The 20,731-nt window shown below is 39.9% G+C and overlaps 1 protein-coding gene across 1 annotated transcript in view; it reads right to left on the bottom strand.

Moving 5' to 3' along the window:
• The window catches only part of MIPOL1 (mirror-image polydactyly 1), a 186,762-nt gene that overhangs the window by 23,791 nt on the left and 142,240 nt on the right, over positions 1 to 20,731 (bottom strand). The window lies entirely within an intron of this gene.

Below are 20,731 nucleotides of genomic sequence, written 5' to 3'. Positions count from 1 at the left end.
TTGAAAATACTACCTCAAAGGTGCTCTTAGGAAACACTGCAATAAGATGATATTAAAAAAAAAAGCCCAGAAGACCTAGAAGGACTTTGACATTTTGCTGTAAAGTGGAGGATATAAAATGGTCAAGTTTGCATTACATGTGAGTCAGGAGCCTGACAGCTGGTAGACTGGTAACTAGATGGCATTGCCCTACCATAGACAAATATTTTACTAGCCTTTCTTCATCTGCAATTACATGAGTTAAGAGGACTGTGTTTTCAGTACAACCACCCAAACAACTCTCACTAATTTAACTGAAGGCAGCAGCTGTCTTAGACTCTGGCACACGGGCCACAGACCACGTTATAACAGCAGTGCATGTTGCTCATAACTTTTGCACTGTCACAGTCCATCACAGAATGTCACTCTCTCATGTGTGGTGTACCCACACATTCTTAGACTAGGTTGAGCTCAGGCATCTTCTTTATTTTATTTTCTCTCACCAAACCCAAAGATAAGCACTTGTTGAACAAAGCCCACTGCTGATTTTCTTCTGTGGTGGTTGGTGATATAACCTCAGGATTTTACAAGATAACATGTTGACAGATTAGTGCTGATCATGCATGTCCATATTGTCCAAACTCAATTACATGTGAAGAGGGATCCACAGTGAGCAGTAGGTTAAATTTCACCCTTCTCTCTTGAAATGATCTAGAGAAACCTGTGGCCTGTACAAGGGTCCAAACAGTCTGGACATTAGATGATTCAAGCAGAGGTTCATTATCTACACTGAAAGCTTGAACTGACTATCATCCATCTTAGAACTTCCATTTCTCAACAAATACAAATTAAAGGACACTAGCAAATACATTTTTCCTCCTTGGATCTCAGTCTCCACATCTTTAAAAAGGAGAAATCACAATACTACCTTTGCAAGGTGCTCTGAGCTTCATAACTGAAAAGAAACCCATCACTGTTGAAAGAGCTAAGTTAGATGCAGCACAGTCTGAATTTAGGACAAAACTAAACCCAGATGGTCTTCTGATGATGCCAAGAAGCAAACATTTCATTTTGGGCCTCATTTTCACTCTCCAGGACAACTGCAGTACCCACACCATTCCCCTGTGACTAGCTTGGGAGAGGTAGGAAGGACATGGGGCACGTGATTTAATCATTTGAGCTTTTCTTGAAGTTGGACTGCTGAGACATGCTCTCAACAAGAAATAATCAGAAATCATTCCTCCATTACAGACTCTTCAATTATGAAGTTGCACAGTAATCAAATGTCTCCAGTTCACGCAGCCACTGGAGAAATTGTTCAGATAGCACAGCCTCACCTGACAGCCATACGCACACAGCATCCAGCAACACACATCATTCCTCACATTCAACACCCATCAAATGATCCAGGACCCCCCCCAAAAATAGTTTCTGGATTAATAACGTTTGGTTGAAACAGAGCAAAACATAATGATACTGATGAGTAGAAGGAAGTGGTTTTGAGATTTTTGCAGCTGTAGTACTATCCTCTTCAGCTAGATCACAGACCCACAATAACTTGTGGCTAAGAAATGAACGTGAATTTCCTGAGCCCATGATGCACCTAGAGCTGGGGTCTCTGTTAACTCTAATTGATTAATTAGAGCCTGGAAGATGATAACTTAGCATTATCTTTTTTTCACATATACATCAACTCTCAGATATAGAGCATCTGAGTTTACAGAACAGTCTATCATAGATTTTACGTTTTAATCTTGAATATTACTTGATACACATAAACATTAACTACACATCTTTACGGTTTCACAACGTACAATTGCAAGACACAGATTCACAGGCTCTCAAATTTCTTCCATGAACTAGGGGAATGTGTTTTCAATACAACAGCAAGTATTGTGGATAATCTTTGCAGTTTCTCTTCACTAGATCACATGTTATTCCTAGAACCAAGCTTGCTGTAAAATGTTTCTTCTTGTCATGATTTGACAGGGAATTGGCTGTATTAGCATATTCTAGCCTAAGCATTCACAAAGTGCAAGTATCCAGCCCTGAAGGCTTGCTTCTGACTAAGTAAAATTAATCTGAAATTTAAAAGATGATTTTATTTTGTACGGTGTTTACTTTATCATACTGGAAGTTACAAGAAAGAATTTTGCTACCTTGTATCTGGTCTTTATTGCCAATTCATATGCTTTGGCCACTCTTAAATATTTGCCAATGGCTTTAGTTAACAAAATAACTTTAACTTAGTATTTGTAATACTGTAGTTATTCCCTACAGTAATAGATTGTTTAGGTAACACTGCAAATACAGAGGGAACCTTATCTATTAATCGAAGACAGAACTGGCATCAAGTCATCCAGAGTGACCTCAGTATTTGAATATAAAGGATGTTTAAGATGGTGCCAGCAACTCCACATTTTACCGTGTATCACAACCCCCTGGCCACTTTCCCCGGGAACCACGAGCATCATAGCAGGGGCAGAGCAGATCCTGGCTCAGCTGTGGGCAGCAGGCCGGGAGGAGGGGCAGAGCCAGCTCAAAAAAAGGGTTCTTTTCACCTTCCCAGTTCCTGGGCTGAACTGGCTGCCCCTGCGCCCCCCTGCGCCTCTCTCCTGGCTGGTGTGGGCCACGCGGTTGACATGGATCACTGAAGGGGTGTGTACGTGGGTGGTGGAGAGCCAGCGACCCTGGCTCCAGGCCAGCAGGGAAACTGCCTATGTCAGGGATTTTCAGAAACACAGATTTGCTGGAAAAGAGATGGAGGATCTTGTCCTAAAGGTCACAGTGGTTTATTTTTTATACTTTTGAGTATGTTTTTGAAAACATAAGTTTTAAGAACAGTGCACCTTTTTCCTCAAAGGTAAACTTAAGAAAGCAGTAACTGTAGCTGTGAGTTAAAATAATAGAGCCACTGGTATACCAACTAAAACAGGTAGAAAATACATGCAGTATGTATTATTTTTCTTTTTTCTTGATGATCCTTGCCAAGAGCTCCATTCTGAACACTGTCACTTACATGAAAACCATGGTATTATGGCATAAATGAACATCAGATCTTGTGAGCAGGCATCTCAGGATCATACAGCTCCAGACACCTACCTACCAACATGGTCTGGACTGCAACCCCTTCAGCTCTCACACACTTGACAGTACACAGCAAATCGCTGGCTTGAACCTTTACTCTCCAACATGCCAACCATGGAAATTTTTCCCGATGACAAAGAATCCACACATTCAAGGGTCAGGCATTTCTGCTAGGAGTGAGCCTTAAATGATGTCTCTTGTCACTGTAGTTTGAATTTAGATTTGCCTGCATAACTAACAAAATCTAATAGAGATTTCTTTGTTAGAAATTATGCATGAAGTTAAGGCTAATTTGGTTCATGCCTTTAGTTTTCTTTGCGACTTCTCACTGGTAAGGATAATGACTTCTGACTTCCATTTTATGAGAGTGGTCTACACACAATTTTATTTGAAATGAACAAAATCCTTCTGCAAAAATTTGTAATACTAGGGAATCACCTCTTGTATTAGATAAACTGCAACAATTCAAATGAAACAAATAAGAATCCTGACTCTGAAAACTGAAACAGTCAGTTCAACATCCACTCAGTGCAAAGGGGTACTTCAAATATACATCCATATTTACATCTCTATAAACTAAAACTGATAGTACTGATATATATCAGAATGAAGGTATCAGAATCACCTAAAAAACAAGCTTAATGTAATGACTGTGTATGTGCTGTTGACTTTTATTTTTGTCTCTAGGGAATAGTGTTTACTTTGCTTTAAAATTTATATGAGTCATTTTGTTATGTGCCTTTTTTTAATTAGTCTGAAGGAAACAGTCATTTGAGAAAGAGAGCGGAAATCAATTCTGATTCAATACTGATAGCTACTGTGCGATGTAAACTGTGTGTTCTTTCTAATTAAATGTAAACATGTGCAGTTCTAAAGTCCAGCAGTGATGACAACAACTACTAGAAAGGATTGCTTAAGCCCTGGTTAACTGATTCTTGTGAACCTTTTGTTCATACCGTAGGTGAGCTTGTGCAATCTGTTGCAGGGTGAACGCCAGTTGTAACTGACTTTATTTTAGGTCATCTTCAGAGAAAAGACTTGACAAGAATGTGGAGCGCTCTGTAATACTCCAGTTACCCATTAACTATGTCCTTCTGATAGCTAATCAATAGCATTGCATGGAGCCAAACACACTGCAGTGAACTGCCCCTCTTCCAAAAGCCATGTCTTGGTAAATATTTAATGGCAGTAAAGGTGTTTTGACTCTTATCAATCTGATATGTTAAAGCACTCTTGAAAGAAACTTTATCTTGCTTCTCTCTGCATAAATAATTTGTTCAGTTACAATTTTAGTCTTATACAAACCCACTTAATTTAATGATCTAATGCTTTTAAATCAAGGCAGAGAAAATGTAGTTCAAGCCACACGTCACAAAATAAAGAAAAATCAAAGTTTATTTCCTTGATAAAATGCCAAATAGAAATATACATCAAGGAACCCAGTCCTTTATACTGTAGTAGTAAATGCTGCGCCAGACTCGCTCAAAACCTGTTATACAAGTGCACATTTGAGATTTTCTTACAAGGCTTCATTTTCTGTAAAATTCTTAGCTCTCACTCACATCAAGATGGCGTATGAATTTTAGCCTCTTTTCAGCAGGGAAAAAAACCCCTCTAAAATAGTTATACTAAGATCCAGACACTTCTTCACATACAGTGAATATTCCCATCTTCAAGTGGGTATCATTCTCACCTAATGAGTTTTATTAAGTGTTTTTCCATTTTCTAGTTTTCTGTGCAAAGCAGCTTGTCTAGGTCACTAAAGAGAAACACTTTTATCCTGATCCTTTAACATCTAGTGCACATACCCCTCTGCTACAGCCAGGTAAGATCTGAGCATCTCCTTAGAGACTTAGACAGGCTTATTCCATGCCTCTGTGCTCGTGTCACAGGATGGAGGAGTCTCCTGACCCCCTCAGCACAGTCTTTCAGCCTTCTCTGCATGATCCAACTTCAGTATGAACCCAACTATTTTGAAGAAACTGATTCAGCAGTGGATCCAAGCTTTTTCTTGGAAAATAATCTGGGAATAAAACATTGATAGTGCTTCAGTTTCCAAAACGTGAATCACCATAAATGTTTTCCCAGAAGTATAAGCATTATTTTTTTCCCCAGTGTTTAAATGGCCTCTTTAGTGCTCTTGATGCCATTCAATAGATTTCAGAAATAAAGATCACGGGAATAATTTCCAAACACTGACATAGATAAACTGAACAGACTGTAGTTTTTCAATCACTAGTAATTGGCTATGATGAAAACGGTATTATTTAAAATCATAAAGGCATATAAATCAATCAAGCAGTAAAAGGGCATGGCACCATCCAGGAATGACCGGCTGAAGGAAGCCTGTTACTAATAACCTCAGAAAATATCTTGTACTTAAGACAATGTTATCTTTATAAATCAGACATGATCGTGAATTTTATGGCTGTCCTGATTTGCTATTGTGATCGTTTGGCTTAACTCCCCCCACTGAACCAGAAAAGCAAGAGATGAAGCTGCCTTGGACCCAGAGCTGGAAGCCAGCCCTGCCTTCCAGCATGGCCAGGAACATCCAGCTGAGTAGATGGAAGAGAAGAGTCTCTCCAGGAGAAGGCAATTAAAAGAAATACAAATAATGGAAACGTGTTTTGGAGATGGAATAACCAAATACATATGGAATTTGAGAGAGGGATGATCTCATGGATGAGCTGAGTAGCCCTAAAGCTAGAAACCCTCAGTGTGTCTGACGTGGGAAGGGGACTCACATGGGGCTCTGCCCTCTTGTCATTATTTTCAGGCTGAATGATTCAGTTGGTTAAAAACCTTCAAACTACTTTTAAAAAAAGTTAAAATATACCTTTTTAAAATTTGAGGATACTTCCCCCCCTGCCCTAGGAAAATAGAACAGTATTAAAACAATTTTGTCTGATCTTTCTCAAAGGTGTTACTGAAAAATATTAAGCAACTCTGACCAAGGGTAAACAAGGTGTCCTGTGCTCCAGCACATGTCCAGCTGTGGTCACCAATGTGCCAAGTGAGGTACACCAATGAACTCTAGGTGAGTGTGCCTAGCACATTTTCCCTGCTTTCTGCAATGGCTGGTGAGTCACTAGGAGGACTGAATGTGCTGCAGTATGAAAACCTTCCCCCAGACTGGTGCAGACGCCCATAATGTCTACTTTAAAGCTATTATGGCTTCTCCCATACAAAAATGCAGTTGGTTTGGGGGTTGCTATGCAGATACATGCTTAGAAAGTCACCTCCTGAAAGCCACATAAATGACACAATGGCAATGTATTGCTCCTCAGTAAACCATGTCTTACCTAGCTGCTGCTGCCAAACCCTTATTCATATAAATCATACAGCTCCTTGGACAGTTAAGCACTATGAAACAAGGCAGTTAAAATGATGGTTTAAATGATAAAGGGAACGCCTGGGAAATTTAATATAGGGGAAGTCTGCTTCCCTATTGTACCAATGCTTACTGAAGCAACTGAGCAGACCTGTCTGGGCCATTCTCCTTAATGCAAAACAAGGACACATGCTGGGGGAATGATTTAGTTGATTGGAGATCAGAGCTCTGTCTTGAATTCCCTCTTCTATTTCACGTCTTCTGTATGGTACTGAGCAAGTCACAACATGCAACCCTCAGCCTGCCATGCTGAAACTGGGAGTAAAGTGCTTCTCCCTCACATTTTGCCTTCTTTAAATTCTAAGCTTTGGGGGCTCAGGGTTGCTTCTTATTACCTATGTGTGCTGCATCTGGAAACCTGAGGCCTTGATCTTGGTTCAGGTCTCTGCACAAATTACTACTCATGAAAAAACACAAAAGACCTAATTAACAGTATGCATGTGTTGGCAATGTCTGGTTAACCTCAGCAGACAGATCTAGGTTTGGGACATTTATGGAAAAAATACAACAGTTTCTCACAAGGAGGCAGTTTCTGTCTCCCCATTGCAGATTCAGTCACTATTGCCAACATGGGGCGTAGGCAGCAGCAGCAGCCTCCTATGCTTTGTTGAGCTGCCATGAGCACCAGGATCCTTGTTACCTGAGATGTTCTTGGCTTCCTTCCAGGCAATATCAGCTGGATATGGCCCACCGATTGAATGCCGAATTGCACAACTCACATACCTCTTGAAAAGTGAGAGATCAGACTGGTGGCTGCTGGAGAAAAATTAGTGAAGAGAGAGCTCCAAAGTGTAGGGGTTGGAAAAAGGTTGTAAATAGATGATGAATTGATTTCTGTATCCTAAAACTTTTAAATCAGTTTCCCTTACATCTCTCTTCTTTTACTCTTGTGAGTTTTGACCACTGGGCTACTGAAATAAATCTGTAAAAGAATAATATAGTTGTGCGCTTTAATGTAGTCTGAGTGAAGAGGAAAAGATTTTTAACTTCATGAAGCAGGAGTTCACAAGAAAAACTGCAGCTTTTTCTTTCTGCCAGCATATAATTTCTCCATAATCAGCAGGTAAAAGTGCAATACTGTAGCAGGAAATGTATTGGTTGCACTGAACCAAAGAACTAATTATTTTCTCAGGACCTGACAAGGAAACTGAATGAGTATAAAAGCTCTTGTGAAATCTAGCCAACACTAAATTCAACACTGTTCAATTCCTTATTTATTTTTTGAACAGGACAAGATAATTATTAGTATGAATACTGTCTACTGGGCTTATACACATTCAACAGATATTATATTCTCCTCTGATAGGAGCAGTAACATTGCTCAAGAGGGAGAACTAAATTCCAACATCACAATAGTCATCATTCTACTGTCACAACTGTAGAAGTATAATAATATAAGACTCTTTCGGTAAAGACAGTAGGGAAGAAAAGCTAAATGGAAGAATAAGTATTTCTGTATCTCCACCAAAGACCTTACAATGGCACTTACTTTTACAGAATATGATTGAAACAAACAGAACGTGTTGTTATATGGGTCTGGATAACATTAAGATCCTACCTAACTCAGAAGCAGAAGAAAGTAAATCAGATAATATGAACCTTGTTACCCATTCTTCTTTCCACTCCTTAGGGTGAGGGACAGATTCACAGAACTTTTCCTTCCTTTTTGGTGAAAGCTCCTTCCAGTTCAATCTTTTTTAATGATAGTGGAAGTCATTACTGCATTTCACACTGATGACGAGGAGAAAGTCTAGTAAAGAATGCCTTGAATTATTTGTATCAAGGACCCAAAGTCTGTGGCCATTGCTTACACTGTTCTGGGTGTCTAGTACAACTAAATACTTCCTGGAAATCTTACTGCTTCCTCCTGATCTCTGGGAATGGAACACCAGAAGAGAAAGAATGCAATAAAATATTGCTTTATTCTTCCAAAAAAGAGAGGCAAGAAGAAAAAGTTCCTACAAGAGTAAAAAGAAACAATAAGTAATCTAGATGTTCAAAATTTTGGCCTTAACCTTGCTTGCCTCAGTGACCATGGGACAGGGATGACACAAATCCTTCAGGGTAAATTTTGAATGTGATATACAGAGTTTTTACCTTAATGAGATATGTAAGAACAGAACCTATGAATCAAGCCTATGATATGCCCCTAAGTTATTTTTTCATGGACAGGGGGTGAACGGATGTCATTCCTCTGTTTAATCAGGAGTTAAAGCATATACAGTAATTCCTTATTTTCACAATATTCCTTCTGACAAAGATAACAACCATAAGAATGACTTCCAGCTGGCTAAACCTGACATACAGGTTTTGTTAATAAAAAAATGCATGACTTAATTAATGAAATGGATCTATTAAGACTGTCCCCCAATCTACCACAGTGGCCCCACCTACAGCTGAACTTCAGATGACCTATCTTATGCAAAAAGAATTGTAATAACTTGCACTGGAAGTTGTTATAGAAGAAAGGTTGCTATGAAGAAAAAATACGACTCAGAAATGCATATAATGCCCCTAGAGGAGAAAGCTTAGTATTTTCACTTTTACTCAATGTTTTCCTTTACAGTGAATAATTGAAATGATTTTGCTAAACTGTGTAAAATTATTTCATCAACAGTAATTACGTTTGATCTATTAGCACCTGATACTATCTATTGTCTAAATTGCTTGCATTCAATTCATGAGTAATGTCAACAGTATTAACGTCCATTATGGAAGCATTAGTTGAGTAAAAATAATCTTTAAGTGTTCAACATTCTTATAACCTTCCTCCAGCATAACACCCAAAAGAATTATCATTATACCAACATGGTTTTGAATTTTTTTAAAGGCATGTCTTTACTTAAGTCTGCAAACTCAACGTCTTTAAACTCACAACCAATTTACCTGTTTTGTTCTGGCAAGCATAAATCTGTAGCAGTCTACTCATTTTACATTCTCCTCTGTTTCTGTCTAGCTGTCCCACACTGAACAGCTATCCAAATTCACTTCCATAAACTTTGGCAGGCTCAACACCTCCTTTGCTAAACCAGGTTTTTTTTTCCCCCCAATCATAAAGAACTGCACTGTTACAAACAGAAAGAAAGAACTCTGCAATATTTCTACAACAAAGTTTTATATATATATATATATATATATATATATATAAATTGATTTGACCAAAAAAACCCCAAACTCAAACCTGAACTAATACAACAACTGGACTCACCTACCTGGAAAGCGGATACTTTTTTTCTCTCTTGCAGCCTCATCCTTATTTCAAAGGTTTCAAAATTCTTGCTGCCTTTTAGCAGAGGAAATACTACAAACTGTTTGAGATTACATTCTCACTCAAAGCAATGAATGCCACAGTCTTCTCCAGAATAAAAAGCTACTTTCTCTCCTTGGAATAGTAACTTTACAGTAATTTAGAGGAAGCAGGAGAAACAGTTGGTCATTAAACATTAAACGTATTAATGGGGCACTCACAGTGTATGGTTCGTGTGGAAAAGGCAGTTCTGTACTTGCATTTCAGAAGGACTGCTGCAATACAATAGCTACTGTGATAAATTTAGGTTTAACCCACTTAATATTTAGCAGAATCTAATAACGAAAACTTAAATCAATGTATTTTCCAGAAAATGCATGAGTAGCACTATTCACATTTTACAGCTAGAGGAATCAAGAGGCAAAGAAAAAACATTCCAAATGAGGCCCTTCATTTCCACTCCTCTAATGGAGACCTTTAGGACTTGATGTTTACAAGTTTCAGGGACTTGAAAATCCAGACGCAATGACAAATCAGAATATTCAAAGAAGGAGCCCCCCCCAGGCACTTTAGCACCATGTATAAAATCATCCACTTCTCCACTCTTATCTCACTCTTGAAGTCCTGCTTGGTTCTCTGGAACCTTCAGAGCTGAGTGTATGGATGGAGCATTTGGCAGCACTTTCTCATGACATGGCATTTTTGGAAATTGAGCTTCTGTAGAGCTCAGAAAAACGACCCAAAAAAGAAGTGACACAGGCTATGTAGGATGCTAGCTTGCTTAATAAAAGGGGTTTTGTGGTTTCCTGGAGTAGAGGGAAAACTAATTAATATGAAGTCTGGTACCTTAGAAGAATCAAAGAGAGATATGGAAGAAATTTTGTCTGCTCCCAAGACACTGTGAATCTATTCTTTAGAGCTTGCTTTCCTAGTGCTAGTTCTTCATGATCTGTCAAGCTTTAAAATTGTAACAATTTGATGAAGTCTTTGTGCACCTCCTTACCCTGAAGTTCTCATTTAGGTGATCAGGACAACTCCCTATATTTTAGGAGGCAGAACAGTAATAAAGTAACAGGACCACTTCAGAGCACACTTAAATCAATGGGAGAGCTCTCAAGTCCAAGGTAAATATATCTGTTCACAAGGATTTCCATAAATGAAGACACTAAGAGAAAGAGGCATGTTCATTATGTCCTGAGCTTTTAGTGTAGACCTTTGTCTTGTTTTGCTTACTCTGGGGAAAATGAGTTCTTGTGTCTGAGGAAAAAAAACCAGTTCACAGGAATCTGAAGAACAGAGGTTAAAAACCTATGCCTAGAGCTACAGAGAATGTGACCCAGTTCACAAGTCATTTTTAAGAGCAGAGTAGATGATGGAATTGCTTAGATGTGGGGCAAAAAGCTTTAGGATGCACAAACCAGATATTTTACAACAAATAAAGCCAAAAATCAGCTTGCCAAAATAATCAGAACCCAGGATTTGATAAACATTTATCGAAAGACAGTAACATCTTGCCTATGCTTATGATGAGCAAAATTCACTGGCTGTTCAAGCTGAAGCACAGGCAAGCCTTTAGAGGGAGACTATAGGAAAGAGAAATGCAGTAAGACATTCTCTGAGTAACTATGGTGTGTTGTGGGGAAGAACTTCAGTTGCTGGCCTCATCAAGTCCCGGCAATAGGAATGCAAGAGCTGTTCCCAAGGTGAAAGAAGACAGGCTGAACAATTTGGCTAATGGGATCACATTGAGGTAATGGGATCTCCATGACTTGCTTTGCTTCTGTTAGTGTACGTCAAAATTCTGATGTGTTTTAAAATACATTCTACAGAAGTAGGCTAAACCTTGAGGCTACTTTCTAAACCTTGAGGCTACTTTCTGAAAGAATTTACATGTCTCCAGATTTTGAGACTTGTGTGGAAAGAGTCTATGGGGCAAGAACACTTCAAGTACAGAAGTTTATAAACTGAGAGCAGTTTTTCCTCTGTTAGAGAAATAAAAAAAGAGTCATAAGGCTTGAACTTGTTAATACCTTATTAAACAGACATTTATTGCTGCTGCCCTCACATAGACATGCAGAGATTACAAACACTTCACATTTGCACAAGCCCCCAGTTGCTATCTTTCACAAGCCAGGTGTAGACAAGAGAATAAACCCAACTGTGCTGTAGCACCAAACTATACAATGGCACGTTCATATTTGGCAAGCACTGACAAAACTCTGGAACGCTGCAGGTAGTATTACTGTTTTCTAGAAGCTTCGGAAAACCTTACTGATCTTGGTTACAGTATCCTGAAAGTATTCTAGAGATGCTCCTGGATCAACCCATAAAGATTTAAAAATAAAATATTACAGGTCAAAATGATAAAGCTTTAGTGCCTATAGTTAAACTATGCTCCAGCAAGCGACTGGCTTTCCAAAGGGGCACTTACAGATCCCTTCCCAGCTTAAGTGCAAACTCAGGTGCCTAAACTTAGATATCCAAGACTTAAAATTTTTGCCACACTGTTTAACAGGCAGATCTACTGGGAGGCCTCTTGTTACCAGATTTATTTTTTTAAAGCCTCATATTATTGGACAGATACTGGCCCAAGTCCAATCCACAACTGCAAATCCAAAGAAACAGCTCAGAGCAAACCAGCAGCCTTATTAGCTTTTAAAGATTTCATTTTCAAGAACTCAAGACCCTTTATTGACTAATGAAAGGTTGGGTCCCCAAGCCCACAGACTGATGTTGCTTGGAACATATTTTAATCATTTTGGAGTGCTAACAGCCATCTGTCTAAAGAGCTTTGATCGCATAAATGCACTCTGAACTGCAGCTTCTTCTGACTCCAAAACCTTTCTGAAAGCCAAAGGGAACCCACAAGCATGCAACTTTGAGACAATTCAAGGCCTTACCATGTGATAAGGCTGCTTTTATTATTTAGCACATCATTAGATTTAATGACACCACAGATAACAGATACACTAAAAAGATACCATTGTCTTCTCCTATCTTGTCACAGTAATATCCAACTGTGACTACACTTTGTTTCTTCCCAACACTTCTTACTATGTTATTTAAAAAAAAAATAGATAAATGAAATAAAAGGATTTTTTTTCCTGCTGCAAACACCAGAAATACTAACAAAATAAATACATAATAAATAAATAATGCAAAAGACAAATGGGGACTCTATTTTTTCCCCACTATTTTCCCACGTGTTTTTTTTTTTTTAAAAAAAAAGATACAGAAAAAAAGCAAACAAATCCCAAATAATCTACTGTATTTAGTGTTTAAGGCTATTGGCTGTTGGGCAGATACTGTTTGCACATATGAGTCTAGTTCGGCCAGCACTGAATACAAATTTACATCGAAAAGAGAGAGATAGATCCCTTACAGTTACAGCTTTTATAATGTTAACATTTACAAACAAATTTTACACTATTGTCATAATTATTTCCTACTCTAACTCTTGAAACAATTTGGGCATCTCAAAGTTCATTTTGTGGTGATGAGTGTTCTTGTCCTGGTGTCTACTGAATGGTACAAACACACTATTAACCCTGGAAGCTTGGAAGCAACAACCATGTCGAGTATTCCTCTCAAAAATAAAAGCAGCAGCCTTAAAAAAGTGGAAAAAATGCTCAAAAATAGCTCTCTTAATAACAGGAGAGACACCATGGTGGATCCTATGTGTCAGACCATGACTTTATTTGTTCCAGTCATCAGCAATCTCAGTGGGTTCAACCCTGAGATTACAGGACCTGCAGGCTTCTCCTCCTTCTGAGATGGGATTCTTGGCCCTTTTACTCACTCAGGAGACTAGTAACCAATTGCCATAAGAAACTTTTACTATCACACACTGCAATACTGTATTTTTCAATTCACTAGCCTTCATACTAAGTGTGGCTAGCTAGCAGTGCAAAGAAGGTGAAAGATACACAGCACTTCTGTGCTGCTTATGAAAACATTTGTGAGTGGCAATGCTTTAATCTGTATCACTGATACAGCACAGATTAGAGAAAAGAAGACAAAAACAAAACATGAAGTGGCTCAGGTAGGTGAAGAGCTTCTCTAAACTCACTTTGCTGTCAAAGAAAATATACCACTGATGATTCACTCAGTGTAGCTCCCTCCCTCTCCTTCTGTGGCTTTTCCTTACAAACTCACAGCCAGAAAAACTTCTCTGCTAGTGAGACAACAGCTCCGTACCACTACTTACATGCTTTCTTGGTGGTAGGAAAAACCCTAAATTGCTCTGTGCTAGTTCTTCCTCTCATGATCGTAAAAACTGCAGCTTATAAAAGCAAACTATTACAAAAATGTTACATTTTATTCAAGTAATTGAGAGGCTCAGAACTGTGCAAATCTCAGCAGCCCCACTTATTCACTGAAAAACTGTGGCTGAAGCTTCCAAGTTGGTCCCTAACCTCTCTAAAAATGACAGCCTTCACACCTGTGTTGGAAGAATTACCCGTACCAGATAAGTAACCACCATTATGCAATGCTGGACACAACGTTAAAAAACTTAAACTTTCAAAACACAAAACCTCTATCACATTAGTTAGAAAAGCAGTGCCTGGACAGAATGTAAAAATGGAAATTTTTCCAGTAAAAGTCATCAGTGTGACATGGAGCTCTGCATGGGGATGGCTGAGGAGACAACCAAGAGTTTATGGGTCAGGATTAAAGGGAAGGCAGGGACAGGAGACATTATAGCAGGGGTCTTCTACAGACCTATATAGACAGATAGGAGCATACTCACATTCACAAGTCACAGTCCTCATGGGGGACTTCAACCTCCCTTTGAAGGGACAACACTGCAGCCCATAAGCAGTCCAAGAGGTTCCTGGAATGCGTTGATGATAACTTCAGTCTCCAAGTGACAGAGGAGCCTACGAGGAGAGGTGCTATGCTGGACCTTGTTCTCACCAACAAGGAGGGGCTGGTGGGGAGCGTGAAGCTCAAGGACAGCCTTGGCTGCAGTGACCATGAAATAGTGGAGTTCAAGATCCTTTGGGCAGTGAGGAGGGTGCACAGCAAGCTTGTTATACTGGACTTCAGGAAAGCAGACTGTTCTCTTCAAGGATCTGCTTGGTGGAGTACCATGGGATAAGGCCCTGGAGGGAAGAGAGGTGCAAGAAATCTGCTTAATATTCAAGGATCACCTCCTCTAAATTCAGGAGTGATGAATCATGAGAAAGAGGAAGTCAGGTGCGACCACCAGGAGGCCTGCCTGGATGAACAGGTAGCTCCTGGACAAACTCAAACACAAAAAGGAAGCCTACAGAGAGGTAGCAAGGGCAAAGAAGGCCAAAAAGGAAGCAAGGACAGGTAGCCTGGGAAGAGTACAGAGAAACTGTCTGGGTAGCCAGGGATCATGTTAGGAAGGCCAAAGCCCTGATAGAATTAAATCTGGCTAGGGACATGAAGGGTAATATAAACAGCTCTTACAGGTACGTTGGTGATAAAAGGAAGACTAAGGAAAATGTGGGTCCCTCCTGGAAGGAAAAGGGAGATATGGAGATATGGAGAAGGCTGAGATACTCAATGACTTTTTTGCCTCAGTCTTCACTGGCAAGGGCTTCAGCCACACTGTCCAAGATACAGAATGCAAAGGTGGGGACTGGAAGAAAGGACAACTGCCCACTGTAGGAGAAGATCAGGTTTGAGACCAAGGGACCTGAAGGTGCACAAGTCCATGGGACCTGATGAGATGCTTCCACGGGTCCAGAGGGAACTGGTGGATGAAGTGGCTAAGCAACTATCCATCATATTTGAGAAGTCGTGGCAGTCTGGTGAAGTTCCCACTGACTGGAAAAGGGGAAACATAACCCCCATTTTTAAAAATGGAAAAAAGGAAGACCTGGGAAACTACAGGCCAGTTGGTCTCACCTCTGTGCCCGGTGAGATCATAGACCAGATCCTCCTGGAATTTATGCTAAGGCACATGGAAAAGGAAGAGGTGACTGGTGACAGCCAACATGGCTTTGCTAAGGTCAAATTGTGCCTGATGAATCTGGTGGTCTTCTATGACGTAGTTGCAGTATTGATGGATAAGGGAAGAGCAACTGACGTCATCTACCTGGACATGTGCAAAGCTTCTGACGCTGTCCTGCATGACATTCTTGTCTCTAAATTGGAAAGACATGGGTTTGATGGATGGACCACTTGGTGGATAAGGAATTGGCTGGATGGTCACACTCAAAGAGTTGCAGTCAATGGCTCGATGTCCAAGTTGGACATTTAACTGCTATTGCATGTGGCGTTATTTAACATCTCTGTTGGAGATATGGACAGTGGGACTGAGTGCACCCTCTGCAAGTTTGCTGATGACACCAAGCTGTGTGGTGCGGTTGACACGCTGGAGGGAAGGGATGAGCCATCCAGAGGGACCTGGACAGGCTGGAGAGGTGGCACTGTGCAAAGCTCGTGAAGTTCAACAAGGCCAAGTGTAAGGTCCTGCACATGGGTCGGGGCAATCCCAAGCACAAATACAGGCTGGGAAATTAGTGGATTGAGAACAGTCCTGCGGAGAAGGACTTATGGGTATTAGTGGATGGAAAACAGACTATGAGCCAGCAATGTGCAGCCCAGAAAGCCAACCGTGTCCTGGGCTGCATCAAGAGAAATGTTGTCAGTAGGTCGAGGGAGGGGATTCTCCCTCTCTACTCCACTCTCCTGAGACCCCACATGGAGCACTGTGTCCAGCTCTGAGGCCTCCAATATAAGAAGGACATGGACCTGTTGGAGCAAGTCCAGAGAAGGCCCATGAAGATGATCAGGGGCTGGAGCACCTCCCTAATAATAACGGGCCTAGAAAGTTGGGGTTGTTCAGCCTGGAGAAGAGAAGGCTCCAGGGAGACCTTATAGAAGCCTTCTAGAACTTAAAAGAAGCCCTCAAGAAAGCTGGATAGGGAGTTGTTATGAGGGCATGTAGTGATAGGACAAGGGGTAACAGCTTTAAACTGAAAGAGGGTAGATTTAGATTAGATGTAAGGAAGAAATTCTTCACTGTGAGAGTGGTGAGGCCCTGGCACAGGTTTCCCAGAGAAGCTGTGGCTGCCCCCTCCCTGGCAGTGTTCAAGGCCAGGTTGGACGGGGCTGTGAGCAACCTGAGCTAGTGGGAGGTGTCCCTGCCCATGGCAGGGGGGTTGGAACTAGATGGTCTTTAGGGTCCCTTCCAAACTAAATCATTTTATGATTCTTTGATTCTACGACATGCATTTAGCAATTTAATAAAATCTCTAACTGAAAAAGGCAACTGAATAATGAAAATACCTTCCTCTTGGCTTCTCTCTTTGTAAACACAATTGGTGGGTAGTCTTCTGGCTCATGCTCCATGACAGGGAGAGGACTTTTCCTGCCACCTGAATTTCTAGATGCTTCCTGAGAGTTTTCCATTCACTCTACTGTGAGAGGGGTTAAGCTCAAAGTGAGAAAAGCACTAGCTGAAAATTGTCCATGTGGAAAGTCTTCTTACCAAACAAATATTTTTCCTTGTTAGAAGATGTAAATTCCAACACAAAAATATGTTGGTTTCCTGTGGCAAATTTCTAAGTGAAAATTTTTCTTTCACTTTGACATTTCAACTTGAAATGCTGTTTTGTTTCACTTTTTCAGCTGAAAATAACTGATATACATCAAAATAAACATTTTTTAATTATTAAATTGTCATTTTAACATAAAAACATGTCCTGTGAAAAATCAACAAAAAAGAAATGGCATTTAAAGTCCTCCTGAGAATGTTATTACTTTATTTCTAAATATCATATTAATAATGAAAGAAATTCCCTTTCATACAATATTTATAGGGCAAGCTGAATTTTTTTTTTTTTCAGTTTTAGATTTTCTTTCAAAATTCCCATGGGAAAATTTGTCTTTCAAACAGCTCTTATTGCCCACACAGTTTTCCTGTATTTCTTTAACTTGCTCTAGAGAGGGCTGCTTCTTATCCTGTATCTGTTTTCCTTCCCTCGTTTTAAAGCAGGAGTACCTGCATTTTCACAGTCATAGATCTCTAAAGGCATTATGGAAAATGGTAAAACTTCTTACTCAGTTATACAAACAAAGCAGCTGAAGCAGGGTTTAGTGGTGTGTTTCATCTATATTCATCCAGCATTTCAATGGCAGAATCAGAATATGTAGCCTCTAGTCACATACCCTTTCTACCAGGTAACAGATTTCATAATCCTGGGTATGCTCTTTATAGATTTTACAATGTTTCTTTTGAATATCCTTACATTATACAGAATAGATACTAACTCTACTGACCTCAGTGTCCTAATTTTTACAAGTATTTCTACAGGAGTAGAATACTTTGTATCACTAATCTACTGAAACCTATCAATAGCAGTCAGTCGGTTGTTCACAGGTAGTTGTAGTTCTTCCAGAAGCTTTAAACCTACCTTCCAATAACTAAATTTTAGTAGGCTTTAACAAATTTGAAAAACATTTCCTGCAAGCCTCTATCTATGTACTTATTCCAAGAAGCACAGAACAAAATTACACTTTCTAGACTTTTCAGCTTACTAAGAAACCAAGGAAGTCATAACAGAAAGCCACACAGAGCAGAGGTGAAAGAGAAAGGGAAGGAATCAGCCAGGTAAAGGAGAGATGCTTACAGAAAGTGAGAGGGGCCATTTATAGACTTGTGAGACCATATCAGCATCTGATAGAAAGGAATTCCTTTCCATCACGCAAATCCCTGCTCTTACAGAAGAGCAGAAACTCATCTGAAAAGTTCCATCACAGCAAAAATGACAAGATAAGCATTGTTTTAGTTCACATTACCCCAAGACAGCAAATAGGTAGGGAAAAAGTCTGCTCAAGTGTGATGAAATACAGTATAAGGAGTTGCAGAGTCTTTCTAGCTTTAATGTGCTTGGCACAACGAGTGCCTGGTTGGTCCTCAACTGATCTTAAAAGCTTAAGAAAGTTTGCCAGTATAACATACTCAATAACAGAAGCAGTAGCAGAAATAGCATATAGTACATGGTACAAAATAAAACTGCATCACTGTTAGACACTTTGGTCCATATTTATACTGCCCATGTTCCTCCTCAGACCTGCTGCTTAATGTTTCATATTGGCAAGGCACCTCTGAAGGCCAAGAGCCAACCCCTGGAAACATCAGGCACAAAGATTTCATAAAATGTAGGTCAGACCAAACCATGCCTGAGTCAACAGCAGCACAAGGCAATTTGAGTGTACTATATTCTGCTCCATATTGGCTGCAGGGATGGTGTGGGGTGTCTTGCTATTCCATCAGGCAGCCAGGATCTCTGACAGTTCAGTGCTTCCTCTCTCTTGAAGTGTTTATAAATCACTAAAGCTGAGCAGGAACTTGTTTTTCCATGCTACTTTTTTTTTTTTTTTCCAGTGAGATGGGAAAAGTTTCAAAATCACATCAGGGCAAAAAAAGAAGTCAAAACTATTTTGTGTGTGTGTCTCTAAATGAATGAGAGACAGAGGAAGCTCACAGAGCACTCTTACGGCTATGATATTCCATTGGGAGGCAAAAGAAGACATCCCCCACCAGGTCCAGACACTGTTTTGCCTTTTCATTACCTGCCAAACAGGCACCATAAATACCAAGCTTATGGTATATACCGGAGTCTCTCTCTACCTTCTCCTCCATGCAAATGGTCAAATATTAATTGGAGTTCAGATGTGAGTCTGGTCTGCCACACTTGCAAGAAAGTTCCCTGTCTACTGATTTATAAAGTTGGTCTCTGACTTTATTATTGCTAGAAAGTAGAGCAAATGCAGAAGGAGAGACAATAATCAATTCCAGGCTAGAGAACAAGAAGTTAGGGAATGGCATGAGGGGCAGGGGGAGTAAAATAAATCCAATAAAGTGTGAAATACGTAAAGATAACAAGGTAGGGCTCTACCTCCACTGCTCACCTGCACCAAGACATGGTGAAATACAGCCATCTCAGTAGCACCAGTAAAACTTCGCGCAGGTGCTTTGCCAAAACAGAGCAGCTTACTGATCTGTTTTCCCCCCTTCAGCTGTCTGATCTAGTTCATGAAACAGCCCCTAAGCTCTGGACTTTTATCTCCTGTAACACTAAGAGCTGTGATTGCACAAGCAATAAGGAGACAAAAGGAAAGAAGACAGAGGGGCTTACCAGTGGGAAAATGCTTATAAAGGACTACAGAGCGAGAAAGAACTGCCAACTTACAATGCCAATTCTTTTTGGGCTGCAGCATCCCACTGGAAAGTGGCACAATAACAGAGGAGAAGCTTGAACCTGCAGATTTTAAATCCTGGGTCCAAATTACCAGGGTGTTGGCTCTCCTGGCCCCCATGAGTTGACTAAAATTCACTGAAACCTCTGTAGGCTGCTCAGAGAAGATGTGGTTTTAATCAATCTAATTTAAAAGAAAATAAAACCCCGAACATTTTTTACTAGTTTCAGCACTCAGTTCAATGAGCAAGCAGGAAGAAAGCATGCATGTTTAAAAAGCAAAAAACAAACCACAAACAAGGGCTAAATATTCATTCCTTGCTCATCCAAATCGCCCACAGAAATCAGTAGGACTTCACATGTAGAGAATAAAATACGAAATACAGTTTGGGTAGTACCTGAGTTTTTTTATAATAATGAAAGACAAACAAAAACCTTAGTGTTCCCTCACAGAGCCATTGTTTTCTATATGTTGGGCTGTATTGAATTGCAGTGCCTTAGGTTCCTTCACAAGAAGACATATCACACTGTCTCCCACTTCATAATAGATGCGAGTGCCTCATCTCTTTGGTATAAAAGAGAATCTCTCCTCTACTTGGAAGCGGGAAATTTAATAAGCTCAAGATTTATGTTTGATGTCAGGTGTCTGAAACACTTGAATAAAATAGAAGTCATAGCTGCAAAGACAGAGAATACTTAAAACACAACTGCTGTCTTCTCCCTGATCTCCCCAAAATAATTCTGCAAAAAGAACAGTAGGTTTACAGTAGTATCATTATCCAGTTATTATTCTTAATGGCTGTAATTATACCATGTTATGTCTAAAGCAACTAATACTGAAAC

This window comes from Athene noctua, chromosome 6 (genome assembly GCF_965140245.1).
Source record: "Athene noctua chromosome 6, bAthNoc1.hap1.1, whole genome shotgun sequence".
Taxonomy (NCBI): domain Eukaryota; kingdom Metazoa; phylum Chordata; class Aves; order Strigiformes; family Strigidae; genus Athene; species Athene noctua.
Note: the sequence above shows the minus strand (reverse complement) of the source record. Positions and strands in the feature narration are given on the sequence as shown.